Genomic DNA, 22926 nt, shown 5'->3' on the forward strand with positions numbered 1-22926 from the left:
GATGAATGCACCAATTCGCTAGCAAACGGGACCATCGCTGGCATTCATTTGCACTCTATGGCGAATGATTGTTACTTAGCAATTAACTGAACGTTACCTCTTTCGCCAGCGTTGACTTCGCCACCTCAGACCAGGTAAAGTGCTAAAAAGAAACTAGATCTTCCTCAATCTTTTGTCACCTACATCATATCCTGTGAGCCGAAAATGCATTATAGTTCAAAAAAAGCTGGTGACTTTTACTTTTCTTAAGCGGGATTCCCTGCAAAAGTCCTAACAAATTTTTCTTGGGGAACAGGGTTCAAAACATATGGAACATTCATTTTACAGTGGGCACATGTGTAGGGCATTCTATAAATTCTCTTGTCTTTATTAAGGTTCCCTGGACTTTTGTAATAAAAAGTAGTAACGTCAAGCATTTGCACCAACATTTATAAAAAAGATGTCCATACAACTTTAAATTACCCGCCATATGCAAATTGACCTTAGCACAAGATCGCTAGTGATTTTTCGATAGGCACAAACGAAAGCTAGCACATCTTCGCTATGAAATGCTCGAATTGCCGAAGTAACGCTAGCAAAAAGTCGCCATAGTTCTGCGCCCAGGGCGCAACTTTGCATATTAGTAAATTAGTGTAGTGGTAGCGAATTTGCGCCTGGCTTAGTGGTGAGATGTGTGCAAAGCAGTCGTTGGCCACAATTCGCCCTTTAGTAAATCTGCCCCATAGTCTTCTCTGCCATACTGGAAGGTCCTACTTAGGTGCCCTGAAATGTTGCACTTCTGTATTAAGACAGTTGCAAGGGTTTGCCCTGCATTCACAACCTATGTATTGTGAGGTTGCTGAATCCTTCATCACTTAGCACCAAGCCTACCAAGCAGCACATAATAAGGGAGTGTGAGTGTCCCTCTGCTATTTGAAACTCCTACTTAAAAAGGCACTGCTATAGTTGACTCACCCTGCACTGCATAAAACAGCCTACATTAAACAGTACACCCTAACCTGTCCAACCAACTCAATCCACCCCATTAATTAATGATTGTGTACTAAATCAATGGCTTTAATTTGAAGGAGCATTCACTTAAATCACCATTACATAGACACTATGAAGTACAATAATATTTTGTGTAGGTGGGAGCAATGGGGCTAGTTTTAGGTATGGTAGAAAGGGAATCATCCTTGGCATAGGACTATAGATTCATTGTTTTTTTTTTTTTTCTTAGATGTTTTCAGTATAAAAATCAACCTTGATATCTAGCCCTTATTTATGTATTTTACCCATTCTGATCTGCTACCTATATTGTCAGGGGTGTCAGTCTTACTCTGGGCAAAAACTGGAAAACCTTTACCATAGACTTTATTATTCTGGGAGCTGTAGTGCAAAAAGTATTTCAGTGAGCAAATTATTTCTATTCTTTATTAAAAATGTGTTTCTTTAGCCACTGCTAACCCTATGTAATACAGAGCGTACAATCAAACGTTGCAGTACCTGAATTTCCATTACCCCATCAACTTTTATTTTTACTTTGCATTAATTCTGAGACTGGCTCACACTGGACATTGTCACTATAAGACTCATTATCAATGTGGGTCTTACTTGTACTTGTACATATAAAATGACTCTTTATTTCTTTACTTATTTTTCTCTCTATTTGTTCCCCGACTATTTTTATTGAAAAATAATATTATTTGCCATATAAATTGGTTGTTGATATGCGACGAATTCATAACTGCTCCAAATCATTGAAGCATTTTTCATAAAGAAGCACAGAAATGTCCAGTTTAGTGATGCCAATAAGCAACGTACAGAAACAATCTGCCAAAGCTAACACACTTAGCAAAACAAAGGGCCTGACACATTAGTCTAATTACATTTGCAGAGAAATGGTACTTGTAAGGGCAGGCTTATATTATATTGTAACACATCTGTTGCAGACAAGCAAGTACAGACATCTCTACTTCTACTGTTCAACCAATTAAAAGAGAAGCATCAACCCAACTGCAATGCTGCATGAATTTTAACTCTGCTTTCTCTACTTCTCTCGGAAATACTCTGTTTTGTCAACAAGCAATAGATTAAAGCGCTGAAAAAATGTGCCTTCTCCATGCCTTTCTTCCACCCTTTTCTGTTTGCTTCATTCTTACTTCTCTTTTTGAGCAATGGTTCCTCAAGTAGCCTGATGAGTCAAGCATTGATGACTTCAGCTTTCTAAAATATATCAATGGGCCCCACTCCTACATAACATGGACCAACCGCTTGTGTTGAAAACATATACACCACCTGATGTGCAAGTAGTTAAAAATGGGAATTTGATTCCTAAGTCCTACAATCATGGAGCCAGCAGGGTTATGTTTGAGGGTGACATCAGTTCCCTGTGACCATGCCATGCACTGGAGCTGGTGTGATGAAACCTTAAGTTAGGTGCCACCCATAATAAAGCTCTGTCTTCTCAGCCTAAATAATAGAACTCATGAGAATCCATTACTTCGACTTGTGAGCAAATTTTCTCCATTATTGTGTTAATTTGACATTTTTGATGGCTTACTTGTTTTGCTCCTGGAATTTGTAATATGATTTAGTTTAGACATGTGCACAGGATATAGGAGGACAGGCTTAAATTGCAATTTAATTAGGCAATTGTCTACAACTAGATCATAGATGTCAGCCAGGGATTACATATGTAAAGGGAAACGTGATGGACATAACCCACCAAAACAAAACCATATTCCCTCCTGTGGCTCAACAGATGAGAAGCAGCAGCCAGATAATTACAGGCCCCTGGTTCTAAACCAAACAGTTCCTGACAGATGCCAATTTAAAATTATTATCCCATGTTGTGTTTGTTTTCTACAAACTGTTTTCAAATGGGGGGGTGTAATCATTTTTTTCTCTGTTGTCAGAGATTATCAAGCAAATGCCAAGTCAGATTAATTGTGTTACCTCCCATGATGTCACTGTAGAAGAAAATGCCATTCATCTCATAAAATGTGCAAAATAACATATACATTATTTTAAATTGCCTCATTCATCTCTCACTCTACCTGCTTGTTGATGTTTAATGTTTTACAATAACTTCACAAAGAGAGCTAATTAGTTGCAGTACCACAACAGTGTAAGATGTTGGGGATTAGTGATTGGTTTTATCTCAGTATGAGGCAGTCAATTAATTATTTAAGAAAACCACTTGTAACATGGAAATCCATCATGCGGAAGGGGGAAGCTGAGATTTCCCACTAGGTAGGGGAGATTCCACAATCCTTTCTTACCATTTCTTTCAAGTCTTTGGTATTCAGACTGCATTTTCTAAGTCCACAAATTGTTCTGGTTCTTGTAGGTCATGTAGTACATTATCAGGTTTATATCACTATAAGCACTTTCTACCTGCACTGATATTAGGGCCACCTCTCATACTAACTAGATCATTTATTTGGGGCAAACCTCTGACAAAGAGTAGTGCTAGTAATCCATGCCCTTGTTTATCCCATCTGTGTAAAACAAACTCCGTTCCCCAAAAGTATATTTAAATCAAATATATGGATGCAGTTGTCACAATAGAGCCAAAATGTCAAATACACCTCAAACTGCTGGACTTTGTTGTTTATGTTTTTATCTGTATTAAATTATTAATACATGTTTAATGTGTCGTTTAAGGCCCAGTAGGGTCCTTTATCTAGTCATGTGGACTATGGCTCAATAAACATTTACAAGTCCTCCAAAAGAAGTGACATGGGCCCTTGTTCTTTAAACATTGTGCAGGGTCCCATGCATGCATTTGTCAACTAGATAAAACATGTAAAGGCTCATTTACAACTGAAAGTGCAGTGGACAACTTGTGCTACTTTTCAAAATGCGTTCTTCACACTTCTGTATAGTTGTGTTTGAGCCACTCATCCTTCTTGCCTTCTGCTTAGAATCGGGAGTGTTGCACACATTGATGTGGGGGAAGTGTGGAGCTACCACCATCTCCTGACCAGGCGTTACTCTAGGGTTCCCACAGCGCCTTGCATCAAATCGCCGCAGTGCAGTTGTGCCAAAGGAATAGGATGCACATGTTAATTGCTTAGTTTAATGCTGGTCTAATCTATCTGGTATCAAGATTATTGCTAATGATTCTTTCCTGCTTCTTTTCAGATGAGGAAAAACTTGTAGACGCCAGGGACAGGTAAATATAAAAAAAATAAAAAATAATTTTCATCAAAGTCTTTTTTGGTTTTTAGTAGGGGAAGAGTGTGACTAGAATTGGTTACATTTTAACTTTTGTAAGCTTTTTATCTGGCATTTTGTAACTACATATTGTTTGTATCTGTTTTTATCTCATTTCTAGCAAACCAGTTTGGCTGTATTAAGCCTGAATGATAATGAATTTTTTTCACACAGTGGGACACATTCACTGATTACGACAGAGCATTTTTCTACGAATATTTTTTCTATTGGACTTTAAGCTTGTGATTGGTTTTTAACTTTTAAAGATTACCATATCTTGGTGGGATTGGATCACTCAGTGGATGGGATGGTTGGAGGGTGTCGCTCTCTATTTTGTATATTAATTATCTTAATTGTTTCCATTTTATATTGTATGCACTCGGTCACTTTTGTATGCTTGAGAAAGGGGCTTGCCCCGAAACGTCACACGTCCGCACAAATAAACAGCAAGGGGTCACCCTGCATTGCAATTTACCTTGTGTGCCATTGTATCTTTCCTGGAAGTATTCGTTTGGGGATTGCCGTATCCTGTACTCTGTGCACCGGGTTATCTTCTAACAGAAGTGAGGAGTGTGCTCTGCTTCATCCTTGTTCCAGTCCACATGTTAATTGCACACCATACACTGGGAATGACGCCATATAGACTTTGAAAATATTGGAGCACAATTGTGCCAAAATTGGGACAAATGGCATGCACTGTTGTCAAATGAGGCACAATTTTGCCAGGTGCAGCACAGTTGCATCAGATTCAGTGTCCCATTATGCCTGCAATGATACTATTGATACTGGAAGTCTGGGAAAAAATACAGCATTGGTGGAAAAAAATATGCACTTTGTGCACTACACTTGCAGCCTTATCGTCATCCATAAATATGGCACATAAAACATTTAGTAGAAACATTAAAAAGCATTATCCAAAACAGATCCATATGAGTCATCAAAGAAATAAATGTAAGCTCTATCCTTATTCAAGCCTGTTGGACAAAGAAAAAATAATCTCTTTATCCACCAGGTCAGATATCAGTTTCAAACCAGCCACCAGCCAAGATCCATCTAAATTGAGGAGAGACTTTGCTCCCTTTATTGAAGTATGAGTCTGTTATGTAAAAGCAACAAATAAAAAGAAAATGCAATGTGAGCAGCTTTGAAAGAGCTTCATGGAAGTGCTAAACATTCACAGGCATCAGCGTCACTTAAATAAATGAGTTGGTTTATAATGACTGGCATTGCCATGTAAGTGAAACAGTTTGGCACCTCATCCGAGCTGCTGCCTTAATAGTAGCCCCTGTTCTACCAGAATTAAGAGGGACCATACTATAGGGGCCTATATATCAAAGGTTGGATTTTAGTGTTTTTTTGAAACCATGACTAAACTCACAAACTCTAAAACTAGGAATGTCATGAGATTTATTTAAAAATCCAAATAAAAAAAGTACAAATTGAAAATTATGCCGAACAATGCACTTAAAAAATATGAATACCTCGAAAACCTCTTACAATTTTAGTTTTTTTGGACAATTCCAAGAGAAAACAAGAAATACCGGTAAGTAAACCTCTAAAAGTCCAAATTGATTTAAAATGGTCCAATAGGATCAGCGCTAGTGATGGGCGAATTTGGGGCGTTTTGCTTTGCCGATAAATTTGCGAATTTCCCTCTAAATTTGCGAATTTCCCACGAAATTCGTGAAAACGGTGCTGGCATCTCGTTTTTGATGCTGGCGTCTGTTTTTTTTTACACCCATTTATTTGTTGACGCCGCCAAATTTTCGTTGGCAAATTTTTGCGTCAGTTTCGCAAATTTATTCACCAGCGGCGAATTGCGGGAATTCGCCGTGAATTCGCCGTGAATTCGCTTGTGGCGAATAAATTTGCCCATAACTAATCAGCACAGCTCCCATTGACTTATATAGGACCTCGACAACTTTTACCTGGCAAAGTTTTGTATTAGTGGTTTTCATGGTTCTTATATTTAGGGAGTTATTTACTAAACCTCAAATTTTTCTGTTTGGGCTTTTTGGGGCAAAAACTCATTTTTGAGATTTAGTATACCCTGATGCTGCAAAAAGGCAGAATCTGAAAATCGGCCATCTCAGACCTTTTGAGGTCATGTATAAATCAATGGGAGATGTTACTTTCCCAATTTGAGGATATCAGGATTTGCTCTGGGTTAAGACCGATAATCTGATAAATTCTGAGTTTTTGGGCAAGAACCCAAAAAAGAATGTCAAGCTTTATTGAGCTTTTTACCTATTCGATTTATTCAAGTTATTATATTAATAAATAAGGCAAATTTGGGGGGGGTGGTATGGTTTAGCTTTTTTTATTGAAACAATGAGATACAATTGAGTTTTAGTAAATAACTCCCTTAATAAACTTTGAATTTTTAGAGTTTTTTTAAAAAAAAAAAGAGAAAACCACAAATTTTTGAGATTTGTGGAAAAAAACAAAATTCAGTTGTAAGTAAATGGGCCCCCGTAGTGTTACAGTGAGCCATACTCTTTCATAAAAAGCTTCTATGTAATAAACACTTGTAAAAATAATCTCTGTCTGCCATCAAAGAAACCACATTGACAGTGTCTGTTGTACCTGTGCTTCTATTTATCTTCCTCTGCCTCCAGACGTCCCACTGTTTTAGTCATAAATAAATCCGTACTGTCTTGTGAATGTCTTTATTTACAATCTCACACCATATTCCAAATGTGACAGACATAAACATGTGTTCCTTGTTCTTCCATAAGACAAATAACCAAGAAAGGTTACACAAAGCGTTTCATTGATTTATGTTTCCAGAATGTACTTATTTTAATAGTGTCGTCAATGAGTAGATTATACTGTATAGTAAATGAGGGGGTATATTTAGAACAATGAAAAGAAAGCTGAATTCTGGTAGTACACAATTAAGCTCCCCATAGACGCAAAGATTTCTCTTGCCGTACGACTGATTTTTGGCAAAGTCCGACCAATCTGTCAAATTATCGCGCGGTTAGTGGGATTCGAACGATCGTACATCTTACGATATTTTGTCCGACATCTGTCCGAAAATCAGCCAGGTTAACAAATCTTTATCTGTCCCAGTGCAATCTATCTATGTTTGCAGGGACAAGCAGGCAGCTCCCCTTTGTTTTCCTGGCAAATTGGTCTGTTTAGTTGATGGACAATTCGTTTCGAGATAATTGTGGTCTCACAATGACGATCGGATCTTTTAAAAATCTTTACATCTATGGCCAGCATTAACAGAATAACAGAATGACTTGTTTATAAGCCATTAGGAAGTTTTTCATCTGTGTCAATAAAAAGGGCAATCATTTTTCACAGCAACACAAAGAACTGAAGTGTTTCCTGTAACCAGCAGCACTTGTGTGTATGTATATAGCAGTAACAAGCGCTGCACTCAACAGGTAACGTCAAAGGGATTTATTGTGCAAAAGTGAGTGGAACACTGATTTTTGCACAATAAATCTTTTTGAACTTAACCTGTTGAGTGCAGACAGATAAATAGATAGATAGACAGACAGACAGACAGATAGATAGATAGAAAGCGGCAGATTCACTAAAGGGCGAATTGTCGCCAGCGACCACTTTGCACACTTCGCAAGGTGCAAATTCGCTACCACTACGCAAATTCACTAATATGCGAAGTTGCATCCTGGAGCCGAACACTGGTGACATTTCGCTAGCGTTACTTCGGCAGTGCAAGCATCTCAAAGCAAAGATGCGCTAGCGTTCGTTTGTCTTTATTAGAGATGTTGGCGCAATTGCTTGAAGTTGACAATTTTTATTACAAATGTCCAATGAACCTTAATAAAGACAAAAGAGTTAATATTATGCCCTACACATGAGCCCACTGTAAAATGAATGTTCCATATGTTCTCAAATGTCTGGGGAAAAATGTTAAGCCAAAAAAAGTTTGTTAGGTCTTTTGCAGACAATCCCCCTTAGAAAAAGGAAAAGTCACCACTTTTTTTTATACTTTCAGCACCCAGGATATGATGTAAGTGACATAAGATTGAGGAAGATGTAGCTTAATTTTAGCACTTCGACTGGTCTGTGGTGGTGAAGTGAACTCTGGCGAAAAATCAAAATCCGCATTTTACTGAATTTGCGGATCAACGAACATTCACCTGAGCGGTCCAGTGTCGGTCCTGTTCACTAGCGAATTGTCATCTGCGAATTGGCAATGTCCCTGATTGGATTTCTGGTGAAAAGTCGCTAGCATTAGCCCCTTTGCCCTTTAGTGAATCTGCCCCATAGAGAGAGAGAGAGAGATGATGTGGGCATTCACTGCTTCTCTGCCTAGCTTGTGCATTTTCTAGGCATTCTATACAGACATTAAGGGGGTTAATTACTTAAATCTGAATTTATCTCATAGTTTAAATAAAAAAAGCTAGACCAAACCCACAATGCTTTAAATAAGCTGCATTCGCCGACACTCCTATTCCTTGATGAAGAGAGGCGGAGCCTCTTGAATCGTGTTGGAAGTCAGAAGCAGTCAGTCTTCTCCTCTGATATTTATACTGCTTGTATTTTAATCCACTTTGTTAGTGGATATTTGTTTTTACTATTTATACATCATTAAAAGCTTTAATGCATAATTGTATCTTTTATTGCTTTCTCACAAACCGACGGAATGGGTTGCCAAAGTCCGAATGCAAAAATACCGAAAGATTTTTTTTTAATAAAATCGGACTTTTCAAAAATCATGAATTTTTCGGAATTTATTGAAACCCGAGGATGCAAATGTCAGAATCAGAAAATCCGGCATCTCAGACCTGTCGAGGTAGCATATAAGTCAATGGAAGAAGTCCCAATGATTTTTTTTATGTGCGCTGGGTTTTGTGCAATACCCTGGAGTTTTTGGGCAAAAGTCCGAAAAAGAACGTGAAAATTAGATTTTTTTTCCCGCAAAGCAAATTTTCGGGAAAATGTAATAATAAATAAGCGTAAAATAAGTGGTGATACACTATGGAAGTCTTCCCTTGTGCTTACTCTTTTTCTTTTTAAGAATTTCTGGTTGGTGTGTGCAAAGCTGAGGATTCTAGTTTACTGAGACTTGCCTTCATTCAGATTTGAGTTCTGGACTTTTCTTCCCATTTTTTTCAGGTTTTGATATCTTCAAATTGGGATAGGGGCATCTCCCATTGACTCATACATGACCTCGACAGTTCTGAGATGGTGGATTTTCTATTGGAATATCGAGCTAAACCCAGCGCTAGTGACAACATCTCTCTTGACTTATACATGACCTCGACAGGTCAGAGATGGCACATTTTTGGATTTATAGGATTATCGGCTAAACCCAGCGCAAACCATGATATCAGGGATAGGAACATCTCCCATTGACTTATACATGGCCTCGATGGATTCTGGCTTTTTGCCGCATTTTTTCTACAAAAAAATTATAGTTTTTGCCCTAAAAAGCTCAACCAGATAAATTAGTGGTTTAGTATTAACCCCCTTATACATGACCTTGACAGGTCTGAGATGGCAGATTTTTGGATTCTGGCTTTTTGCAGCATTGGGGTATAATAAATCTTGATAAATTTTAGTTTTTTCCCACAACAAATTAGAGTTTTGGCTCCAAAAAGCCCGGCCAGATAAATTAGAGGTTTAGTAAATAAAGACGATATCTTCAAATCATAAAAAAGGACATCTCCCATTGACTTATACATGATCTCATGATCTTTAGGTGGTGGATTTTCAGATTTGGACTTTTTGCAGCTTCGTGGTTAAAGATTTTTAGGGGTTTTTTCTCAAAAAATTTGAGTTTTAAACCAATAAAACAATAAGAAAACCACACATTTTTTTGAGATTTGTGGAAAAAAATCAAAATTTGAATATTAGTAAATCAGCCCCTTAGCGTTCACCATTTAATGAATATGCATCTAAAAGTCCCATAGGAATCAACAGAAAGGGGGTGAGTTTTAATTTCACATTTTGATAAATTTGGCCCTTAGCAATCGATATCAGTTAGTTAGAGTTCTTAATGCCAAATGCTTCCTGTTGATTATTTGACATTATTACGTAATCCACCTGTTGGAATTAACACAGGCTTGGCAGACCCTTCCTCTTACTTATCCTTCAATGTATGTGTGCCCCATAGCATTGCAAAGCATACTTTCTGTACAGCTTATATTTCACATCTGGTCTGCAAAGATGGTGGATCCAGACCTTAAAATGTGTGGTTCCTGTAGCTATCATGTCATAGACTGTAATCACAAAGGAAGTAATGTAAGGACGGCCTTTGTTTGGACAGTACTGAATCAATTCCTTGATTACTTCTTACTTGTTCTTACATGATATGACTGATTAGGCATTATAGAGGTTTCGATCACTACATGCTTTAGACAAATTCTTCTCCTGTCTGGTTTCCTTAGCTCCATTATTCTATGCCTCAACTGAAATACATTTTATTCATTATCCATTAAACACCCAAACCACTTTCTTTCACACCATGAAACAAGAGGAAACATCTGTAGAAGAGACCTGCGTCACTTTAGCCATTAGGACTGTCTGCATTTAGAGAGAAGAGACAAAATGATGGCATTCCAAAATAAATGCGAGGGAAAAAGGATGCTGAATAATTTCTAAAGTATCAGTATGTATAAAATATACATGGTTTTTAATGTTCAAGAAGACATTGACATTTATGCCAACCAGTCAGTCTTCTTAATGTCCAGCACATAAAAAATATTCAGCCTAAATTACAGACTGTATTACAGGTATTGATATATACACCTACTACTAGGACAGGAGTGCCCATACTTTACTAATGTGGGGTCTACTTTTAGTGATGTTGTCCCATTATGATCTACATCCATAATAGCATTGTCAGCATTTTGTAATGCTTAAATATTATATTGATTTATGGGTACAGTTATATTGCTATATTTAAGAATGATATTATTTATTATGTATTATTACTATATTATTATGATATTATTTTATAATGATAATAATTTATTATTATTATTAACTATTCCTTATGTAACCATAACATAATAAATATCTGAATTAAAAAGAAGGGTGATTTAGACAAGCTTATAGAGAAATTAAGCAGGCACTTCCAAGGACCAATCTTCCAGGCAGACTTTTCAATTAAAAAGTATTTTATTTATTGAAGTGCACTAGGGCACAGCCTAGGAAGTGCCTGCTTAATTTCTCTATACAGTTATTCGTTAACACCTGGACCCCTTCCCTAAACCGGCGAGTTTTTTCACTTTGAGACCTGAAAGGTTTACTGCATTTATTCACCCGTGTTCATGATCCTAATTTGATTTAGATAAGCTGTACATCTCAAGATTAGACAGTGTCTTGAGATCTACTGATCATCAGCTAAAGGTCTACTGTTAGATCCCGATCTACCTTTTGGGCACCCCTGTACTGGTATCATCATCTCCTGATGCGAAAAAATATGAACACCTCTAAAATTTCAAGTTTTTGGACAAAAATCAGAAAACCTCCAAACAGTCCAGTAGGATCAGCGCAGCTCCCATTGACTTCTATAGGACCTCAACAACTTTTAACTTGTGAATTTGAGGTTTTCATGGTTTTTAAACTTAGAAGCACATTTATTAAGGGTCGACTTTCGAATTTATGTGAGTTTTTTAAAACTCCCATAAACTTCCATGAACTCGAAATTCATTAATAAAATCAAATTTTTTAAACTTGGATGAAATAGAATTGACCCGAAAACCCAAATCGAATTTGAATCCAATTCGATTCGAATTTAAAAAACTTTTCTCTGAAAAAACTTGAATGTCAGGAAGGCTGCAAACAACTCAAAACTGAACCCTGGATCTCTCCCATTGACTTAAACAGCAATTCGGCAGGTTTTAAGTGGCCAATAGTCAAATTGAAGTTCTTCAAGGGCCAGAGTATGATAAAATCTCAATAATCGAATTTTTTAAAAAAACTGGAATCAAATTTGAAGAACTCTCTAGTTGTTTGACAGTTTTGACCAAATTAGAATTTTCAATTTGACCCTTGATAAAGCTGCCCTTTAATAAATTTCAAACTTTTTCAGCTTTTAAGAAAAATAGGAAAACCACAACATTTTAGAGACTGGTGGAAAAAATATAAATTCAATTGATAGTAAATGGGCCCCACAACTGTTTGCTCCCTGTACTTTGCACTTTGCACTTTGCTGCCCTGTTGTAAATAAGCTCTCAAATCAGCTATATGTTCTGAGCACTACCCAGCCTTTAGTTTTAAAGAACAATTGCCCATGTACTGTATGATTATATGATATAACAAGCAGTCGCAGATTGGGATATTAGTCATTTTTATTCTTAACATCTTTTTAAAGAAAAAAATAGTTATAAACAGGAATACAGAAATTCCAATGACATTGAGCTATTATTTTTCATTTTCATCAGAAAAAGGCAATCACATCTGAAGGTCTCACAAACAATACACTAAGGAACAAATGTTCTGTCTGTACAAGGTTTGTCGTATTCAGACATTTCACACAGTTTTTTGTATGCCTAGTCATCCTGGTGCTTCAGTATGATGAAATGGGGCAAAAATGTAACTGCACATTATTTTCTTAAAATATTTCACATAATATGTATGCAGTAATTACTCTAAAACCAGTTATTTTAGGCTGAGAACATTTTTTAAACTTTCCAATGTTGTTACCTGGAAATGTTGGATGTCAAGATGATAGCAAAAAGCCTAGAAACTGCTACTAATTAGCTTTAATATATTTAATGCATACAGCTTTGGACATAGAGTCTGAAAATGAATTTAAAAAAAAACAGGGTCCGATAAAAGAACAAAAGAGCACTGAATAATGTGAAGTATAAAGTGAAAAATTTCTACTTGGAAAAAAAATCTTGAGAGTTTTTATTTTTTATGAGACTAAAGACAGTCATAAGTGGATCTTTAAACCTTAAACCTTTAAAGAAATTGTGTATTTTCTAAATTCATGTTATTATGAAAAGTAAATTTAAAGGGATATACATATGTGTATATATATATATATATATATATATATATATATATATATATATATATATATATATATATCATTTACAATATCACCATTCTCTACCTATTTTCTTTATCTCTTCCTCCTTAACTGAGATTGTGGCACCTCTTATCACCTTTACTATGGTCTGCTTTATGGATGTGTAGGGACCCATAGGTTTTACTATGTTCCTATGGCTTTAAGCCCTACCCTTTTTCCTTAGTTGCTAGGCAAAAGCCTATGTATCCATTTAAGTATTTACATCAGTGTTATTGGTTAAAGGGTGTAATGAACACTTCCTGCCACACTTCAATATAGTGTGTGGAAAGGGGTGGATCTTCCTCTTTGGCTGTTGGTGTCCTAACCATCTGGATGTGCCCATTGAGCCTGAGTACACCAAGGCCCAGTAAAGCCACCCCCTTAAAGGGACAGCACCTTTAGTCGGGGACCAGGGAACCCTGTGAATGAGGTTAGCTAGAACAGGTTATATCTATAATAGACTCTCTAGGAGAGTAAGACAGAGAGTGTATATAGCTCCAACTAAGATCTGTAGCAGGGAGTAGCTTCGAAAAGGCTTCTTGACTGCCTTTAGTGAAGGGACTACAGTGGATAAGGATCAGGCTTAGACTACTTCTCCCTGACCATTCCGCTGGGTGGGATCCGGACCACTGCAAGGTATATCTCCCGGGGATTATCATACTGCTTGACTACAATGCCTAATGGAGTCCATTCCTTAGCTGTGTCCTCTCTTACCTGTTTGAGTGACATTTCATCTGCTAATTCCTCAAATCTATGTGAGTAAACCTGGGGTTATTGTCTTGGACTAATAAATCATCCTTTTTGTTTCACCCTAAGAACCTCCTGGCATCCAATCATTCCTATTTTTATGTACAGTAGCCTGAGTGTTGTAGTTCCACTACACCTTTATGGGAAACTTCTGATCCTGATGTCTCAATGAACCCATGCTCATATCACTAGCTGGACACTTAACTTCTTGTGGTCTGGATAGCCCAGATTAGCGTTACAGATGTTTGCATTTTTAAATTTTCTTTGCCATTATCTCTTCTTTACCTTCTTTTCTGCATAAAAGGCAGAAGAAAAAGTTTTCTTATTGTCTCTGTCCCCTCTCCATCTTGAACAATGATTTTGCTTCTCACAGTCTCACAAATGGTACAGACTGAGGAAGTGAAAGATGCAGTTTCCCCTTATCACAGGCAGGAGCTTGTAGCAAAGTATCTCAGCAGGGCAGTATGAGGTTCAGCTTTAAAACTTCTCCTAAATTTCGCTCAGTTTCTGGACCTTTAATTTTAGGAAGATTACAAATGTAAAAATAATCCCATACTGCTAATTCATCAGATAGTGGGTTTGTTCTGGATTGCAATTGGGTGAGGCTGGTCAGGTTGGGTGGTGTACCAGTTCTGTAAATACGTTAATTTATTAATTTGATCACTGAAATAGGCAATATACATATAAGAAGCTAGATACTGGTGGGGGCAGGGTCAGTCATCATAGGATATAGGCTGATGATCTGGTCTGGACCTTAAAGAGGCGATTCATATTTAAGTGAACAGATTGCAAGATCATACTAAAAGTTAACTCAAAGGTAACAACCCCTTTAACCCAAATTAACCTAATGCCCAACATAAATCTGATCTAGACCAGGATCTAATGTTCTAAATACAAGAACATATGATTCAAACCATTTTTATCAACATAAATGCAAAAGCAAACAGCAGCCTTAATCTGAACCCTAGCACTGAAAGTTCTAACATAGGAGCTTTACCCCTACATCATCATGTCAGAAGATGCTACATATTTTTCATTTTCTTTCCATTTTCTTTAATGCAAAATAAGATATTGTATATGGTGAAAATGTAATGCGGAATCATGAAGCAATTAGCCATGGGTTGTGAATTCATAACAGCAAAAAATTTGCTCATCACTATGAGGCCCATTTACTAACAATTGAATTTAAAATGTATCCACAAATCTCATTATCAAAATGTGAGTTAAAAACTCACCACGTTCTAATTATTCCTATGGGATTTTTAGAATCGTATTTATTAATAGGTGAAAGTTAGAACTCATAATTTGATAAATACACTTCTAAAAATCCCATTGAATTTTTCCTACCAATACAGGGCCTGAATTAATTTTGCAATGTGAAAGATATTTGGAACTTTTAATGCACAGTGCCTCCACCTAGTATGATTCGGGGATTGTATTTACGGGTGGCCCCACTAGGAACAATAATAAAACACACAAATATATATAAATATATATATATATATATATATGCAACAAACAAATATATATAAATATAAATTTATATAAATTACAGAATAAAAATGCAAATATTCAATATCAGTAACACCCCTGCCCTGGGGAACCCATGTGGTTAGTCCAATCCGGGCACAGTCTTTACCAGGCACAGTCCCACACTCCACTGTGCGTGGATAAAGAGAGTCACAGTCCCTTTTCCCCAAGAGCTCTTAAACTTTCCCTAGGTAGTGGTACCTGCCCAAATGCCTCTCCTGTTGGACAGAGGTAGTTGCTCTCTCATAGCAGGCACACAAACAACACCTGTCCTCACACAGGGAACACATGGTGGAGCCTTCCAATGCCCTCAGCAGAACTCACCGGGGGCTTACACACAGCTGGTACAGGCATCCACTGCATCTCAAATCCTTAAGCCAGGCTAAGGACACAAAGCTTCTTTTAATCTTCAGGGTGAGCTCCCAACACTATCCAAAGTGCGAGCACACTAAAGCCCTCTTTCACTGGAATCCATCCACAGGCAGCCCCTTTACTGTTCCTCTGCTGCCTCAAGCTCTAGACCCTCCATGGTCAAGCTCCACAATGCTTGGGGCCCTATACCCCAAGCCCTCGAAGAGCCTCAACATCCATTGGGCAGTTTCATTTTGCTCCAAACCATGCACTCCCGACCGGTGTGAAAATAGAAAGAGACTGAGCACATGGAAGCTTAGCTTTAAAATAACTTGTGCAGATTGACCTTCTGGTCAATCTGGAATCTGCCAGGGCACACTGCACTGGGTAAAGAACTCACTTCCTCTCCCATATTCACTTTAGGTCCAAGACTTAGCTGGCCACACCATGGGATTTCCAACCATGTGGGGATTTTTAGACCCCAGGGGAACTTAACTGGGCCCCTGCAGTAGATTATTTGGAGATAGGCACACAAAATAGAATCAGGCCTCTTAATTAAGGCTTGCCACTTCATTCTGTTGACTATTAAAAGAGTGACATTTTGCCTGAAGCCTGCCAGTTAGCTATCTGTGATAATGGCAATATAAGGGCTGTGACGAAGAGCTTTCATCTATTTCAGGGATCAAACAGCTGAGGAATATTTAATAAGGAAGCCTGAAAATAAGAAATAACTTCAAAAAACAAAAAAACTGCAGTTATGCATTAGGTGAAAAGAGCCAAAACAATCACCTTTCTCAATATCGTATTCTGTTATTCTCATTACATTTCCCTAATGCTTCTTTGTGAATGTCAGATCCTCAGACCTTTAAAGAAAATGATAATCATCCTTTCCACAAATGAAATATTGTTAAGATAATCAAAAAAAAAACTACACAAACCTTTGATCTCTCTAACTTTCAAAGAACTCCCCATAGACTAACATGACAGAGAGAAAAACCAACACCAAGGTCTGGAGATATCTATTTGCTCTTTCTTGTGGGCTCTAGACCAGAGGAAATCTATCTGCCTGAAACTCACAGAAACGCTGTAGGTATTTCAAAGTTTAAGACAAATGCACATTTACATGATTGCTTGATTAAAATGGATAGAAAGCACAGGAGCAGATGATAATTATAAGCAGTCTCGCGTGTGTCCAGCTGTTTCAGTGCCAGGTTTTCCATTTGCAAACAGATTGGTGGGATTTCACTGAACACAAAGAAAAGCTAAATTAAATGAACTGCTAGGTTTCCCTTTAGCCAGTGCCGCCTGATTGTTGAATATGAGTCTTTATGAATCATTTGAGGAGTCACAAAGCTCATCAATTCTGCAACCACCTCTCACCTTTAATTCTTCTGTTCTAATTTCGAAATGCACTAAATACATTGTTTTGCATAAGCATTTACAGGTAAATACATTAAGCATTAAAAAGATAGTACCCCTGTATTAGCAATTTGGTCTGCACAAATGAATGACAGCTGTCATGATGCTTGCTGCAACAGGCATTCATTCCAGAGTTCTGAAGGACAGCGCCTCTAGTGGTTATAGACAGACTGAATTGTTCTTTTGAGAATTAAATCACTATGAACTCAGAGACCAACTTAAAATATCAAGTCCAGAGATCAATATCTATATTACTAATATAAACATAGGCAAGGAAAATATTTATTTTTTATGTTAGCCATACAGGTCCAGATTTGGTTGGGCAGTTGAGCTAATTTTGACCATATTGTCCAACTATCGGGGCATGTATGGCCAGTCAAAAAGGGCAGTCAATTTTTCAGCCAAAAGAACGTGAAAAGAAGCTGCACCTTCTCTTCATTTTCTGCTGTTCTGATTGGACAGTCAGCCTTAACACACTGAACAATTGAAAAGGTATGTTATTTGATTCAAATGTTTCACAGAATTGTCTAACTTTTAAAATGCCCCAATACATTGATCACTGTAAATGTAACATTGTTTGATCTGAGGTTAGATTTCATGCTTTCACAGATATAGATTTTCCATTGTCCATGAACATCCAGGATGCCGAATATAATTAGAGGATAATTGAATTAACTTACCCCAGTAACATTTCCAGGGTGTATAAAACCATTGCTGATCATTATTCTTGTTCTGACCAGCAGCAGGTTCATAAATGATAATCATCTCTCTGGTTTTGATGCACTAAAAGGTTTTAATCTGATAATCATTGTTCATGTTAATGTGGTAATGGGTTTAGTGCTGATAATCACTGCTTTTATTGTACTTTGTCAATGGGTTTATGGATGCGCATTTGTGCTCTTGTGTTTTCTGTTTCTGTATTTTGCCTTTCATCTTTTTATCGTTCTCTAGAGTCATGTGGCTTGAGCTTCTGCTCTTTAGATTTTTAGATGAACCCATTCCAAGGGAAATGAAACACTGAGCATTCACAATTGCCCTTGTGCAGACTGTTATTGTAAGCACCCTGACCCACAATTACACCAGCAGGGTCAGTGGAATCGCAGTTATGCTCCCATGATGAGGAATATTAAATGCTTCTATGTAGGCTTTCATAGAATAGGCTGGGAAAATGATGCTGGGAAACACTCCGCCTGGAAGCAGCTTCTACAGTGCACCCTAGTTTGTGTTTAAATGTACAATTGGATGAATTTATCCCCCCCCCATACTATCAGGAGGATGCTGAAGTACATCTACACTGATCTCAGAATACAAAAAAAGTTTTGCTTCATTGCTGAAAAAGATATGCTTGTTCTTGCATGGGGAATCCATTACCTGGTGCTCCTGTGAATATTTTTGTTTCCTTTCTGGTTGTCTTGCCATATGTCCTAGATTCTAATTATAATTTTAGAAACGGGACCTGTGTTTTGAAGACAAATTAGGTCAAATAACCTAGGGCAGAGGCACATGCCTAGGGTGCAATGGAGAAGGGGAGCTAGGCACATACCTCTGCTGCCTTCTCTAATATCCAAAATTAGTGGTGGACCAGTAAGCAGGTAAGCTACTGAGCTAGGAGGTGGTGAACAAGGAGTGGAGAGGTAGTGGGTTGGACGATGATGGCTGGAGGCTTGTTTTGGCCAACCTTAATTTTGGCCAAAACAAGCCTTGGAATTCCTATAACCAGCCTGATAATGAGAGTGCAAGAGATAAGAGGGCTCATTAACTCATTAACCCAAATTCTGCAAGCACAGGAGTTCATTTGTAGGCAGTACAAGCAAATCAGGAAGCAATGTGCAAAATACAAAAAATTGTGTTTCTGTATTTTGTACTTTGCTCCTTGCCTCACAGCTGTAAACATGTTGTGTCAAGGCACAACTTAAAAATTATATTTTGACGAGTGTCCTTTTAGGCAGTGATGAGCCTTGCATCACTTGTGCAGTCTTTGCAGATGGTACATTGTGAGAATCCCAGAAGAATTCTGCATCTTGATCTCTTATCAAAAGCTCAGTTAATTATAATCATTGCCAGCACATGGGCACACAAACATGCACATTTTAAAACGCAATTTTGTGAGGATCTGATAAAGGGCAAGTGCTTACGCACATTTACGTGATTGTGCTGTCAAAGACAACAGTGATGAATCTAATTCTGGTTCTTCTCTAGCTGCCCCCACCAGCCATGGCACACAAATAAAATACTGAATTGGCTGATTATGGCTGCATTCAGTTCAGGGTGTGAATGGGTTTACTTGCTTTAGCCACTACTTCTTTGAAAGACTAGGATTAAACCAATGCAATTTCTTCTGATTTAGTGCTTCACACAAGTCGCCGTGACAAACACACTTCCAAAGAAAGGATTTCTATTCTTAAAAAGAAATTGTAGAAAAGTGGTACATTCTGAAAAAAAGTGTTGAGATGAATAGTAATCATAACAGATGTAACTTTAAGGACCCCTAATCTCCACCATATAAAGAAGAATGGAGTAGCTCTAATGGCAGCATAATCTATACATTTGTGTGCTGGACCTGTGGATATCTGACTTTTTTACCCTGAGCTCAGAGAAAACTGGGTGATTGCTGATTCCTTATTAAACACAAGGTCTTAACTATTTATTAGAGATGCTTCTTCGAAAACTGATGGAGCTGAAAATAGGTTTGATAGTTTATAATGCAATATTTTATTCCCCATAATTCTCACAGATTTTATGTGTAGCCCATCCGTAGGTGGGCTTGACATATGTGTTTAAATAGTAGCTTAAAAGTAGTGACTTGCTAACAGTGTGCCCTGGCACCCATGGGCTATGTCCAACTACCTGCAACTCCCAGCCGTGTGCAATGGCTTTTTAAGCACCTTACCCTCAGGTGGATCCTGGCTTGATTCCTGGTACACAGATCAACCAGTCTGTAAGTAAGGGGTTGCTTCAAAACAAATAAAACCTTCACACAGTACACATTAAGTTACTAGTTGATCCAGACGAAGGCAAAACCCCAATTTTAAGTCTCTCCAATTTGCCTCAGAGGAGGAAAATAAAACCTTCCTGACTCCAAAATAGCAATTGGACCAGTCCCTGGATCAACTTGTACTATGAGCTATCTCCCATAACCCTGTATTCCCTCACTTGCTAAAAAGCCACCCAGACCCTTCTTAAAGCTATCTAATGTATCAGCCTGTACAACTGATTCAGGGAGAGAATTCCACATCTTCACAGCTCTCACTGTAAAAAAACCCTTCCGAATATTCAGACAGACACTCTTCTTCTAATCGGAATGGGTGACCTTGCGTCAGCTGGAAAGACTTACTGGTAAATAAAGCATTAGAGAGATTATTATATGATCCCCTTATATATTTATACATAGTTATCATATCACCCCTTAAGCGCCTCTTCTCCAGCGTGAACATCCCCAATTTGGCCAGTCTTTCCTCATAGCTAAGATTTTCAATACCTTTTACCAGCTTAGTTGCCCTTCTCTGGACCCTCTTTAATACAATTATGTCCTGTTTGAGCACTGGAGACCAAAGCTGTTCAGCATATTCTAGACGGGGCCTTACAAGTGCTCTATACAGTGGAAGAATGACCCCCTCCTCCCATGACTCTATGCCCCTTTTAATACAGCTCAATACCTTATTTGCCCTTGATGCCACTGACTGGCATTGCTTGCTACAGCCAAGTTTATCATCTACAAGGACTCCAAGCTTCTTTTCCATAATGGATTTGCCTAGTGCAGTCCCATTAACAGTATAAGTGGCTTGGATATTTTTTACATCCCAGGTGCATGACTTTACATTTATCAACATTGAATCTCATCTACCACTTAGCTGCCCAGATTGCCAGTTTGTCAAGATCCTGTTGCAAGGATGCTGCATTGTGTATGGAATTAATTGGGCAGCATAGTTTTGTGTCATCTGCAAACACTGATACATTACTTACAATACCCACCTCTAATTCATTAATGAACAAGTTTAATAAAAGTGGACCCAATGCCGAGCCCTGAGGGACCCCACTAAGAACCTTACTCCAAGTAGAGAATGTCCCATTAACAACCACCCTCTGTACCCAATCATGTAGCCAGTTTCCTATCCATGTGCAAATGACTTCATTAAGCCCAACAGACCTTAGTTTAGAAAGCAGTTGTTTGTGGGGCACGGTATCAAACGCCCGGCAAAAGGTCTAACACCCAGGGCTCACTATAGACCATTTTAGGTGTCCAAACTACAGGGGGAAACTGCCCGTGGAGATGCCTATCCCTCAGGGTCTCTACATAGGATTAGAAGCTTGGGGTTCAAATAAAAAAAAAGAATGTTTAAAATGCTGGAAATTCAATAACCTCATAACTTCAATAAGATCCCAAAATAGTTCATACTGCCCCCTTTAATACAATAAATTGGTTACAAAATAATTTTGAGATTTCACTGTACACAATGCAACTGCCAGCCCCAAAATAAATTTGGCCTGTCAACAAGCAGAATATATATGAAACAAAGGTGGACACTCCTAAACCATTTCACTGCTCTGTGCTTTGGTTTGGTTTGGTTTGGCAGCAAGCAAGGCTAGCTTGAGAACAGAATCCATCCAAGTCAGGGGGCTCCTGGAGGAAAACTGCATACACAGAATTGTATTCTTTCTCACTACTGAGAAGCATATTTGTTCTAAAGGGAACGTTGTTAATATTTTTTCATGCATTTGTGCTGTGGCATTATCATATACAGCCAATTCATGAGAAGAAGCCCATGTATACACAATAGAAAGAAAGAAACGTTGTGTTTTTTTTGACAGAGCAGCATTACTTTCAGGGTTTACTGGTGTATTTATGTAGAGCTTTCTGATAAAGCTAACTTAATTTTAGCCTTTCCTTCTCCTTTAAGCCTTCTTGCTATGCCTTGTCCAAATTGTTATGACTCCTACTTGTAGAGTTTGTCTGATACATGTGTGTCATATATTATATACTGTATATCTCAGCTTAAACTTTTTGCCACAGTGGACAGAACACTTCTGGATTTAATATGTTTTGGACAAAATGCCCATATGCCAGTGATATTTTCTGCCATAATATATTAATAAAGGTAAGTAGCCTGTTGCCAAATCTTAAAGGTAGTTGTTCACCTTACAACAACTAGTTGATTTCAGATAGATGTGGGGGGTTAGGTAGGTGAGAAAGCCAATCCACACACTTTGGATAAAAAATCACTGTCCAGCTTTATTGAAAAATTTAAAACAACAGACAGGCATCTTTAGCAGTTGTACTCCTACCCTATGACATGTTGAATCACCTGACGCGTTTCATGCCCCCTTCTGGCACTTCATCAGAGGTGATTTCAGATAGATCACCAGAAATAATGACTTTTTTCAATTACTTTCTATTTTCTATGTGTCACCGTTTTTCTAATATTGAGGTATAAAGTGTAATTTTTAGCTTCTAAAGCAGATCTGGGATGGGGGTCGCTGACCCTGTAAACTGTTCTAAATTTATACATTTAGTTGATATATTTCTTATCTTTGTCCCTGCTGAGCAGAATCCCTGAGTTTCATTAAAGTAGCTGTTAGACTTGATACAATAGTTGTTAATACTCCAGAGACACTGCTGAAATATATATACTAAGGGGCAGATTTCTCAAGGGTCAAATTTTGAATTTGAAAAA

This window comes from Xenopus laevis, chromosome 3L (assembly GCF_017654675.1).
Source record: "Xenopus laevis strain J_2021 chromosome 3L, Xenopus_laevis_v10.1, whole genome shotgun sequence".
Classification (NCBI taxonomy): Eukaryota; Metazoa; Chordata; class Amphibia; order Anura; family Pipidae; genus Xenopus; species Xenopus laevis.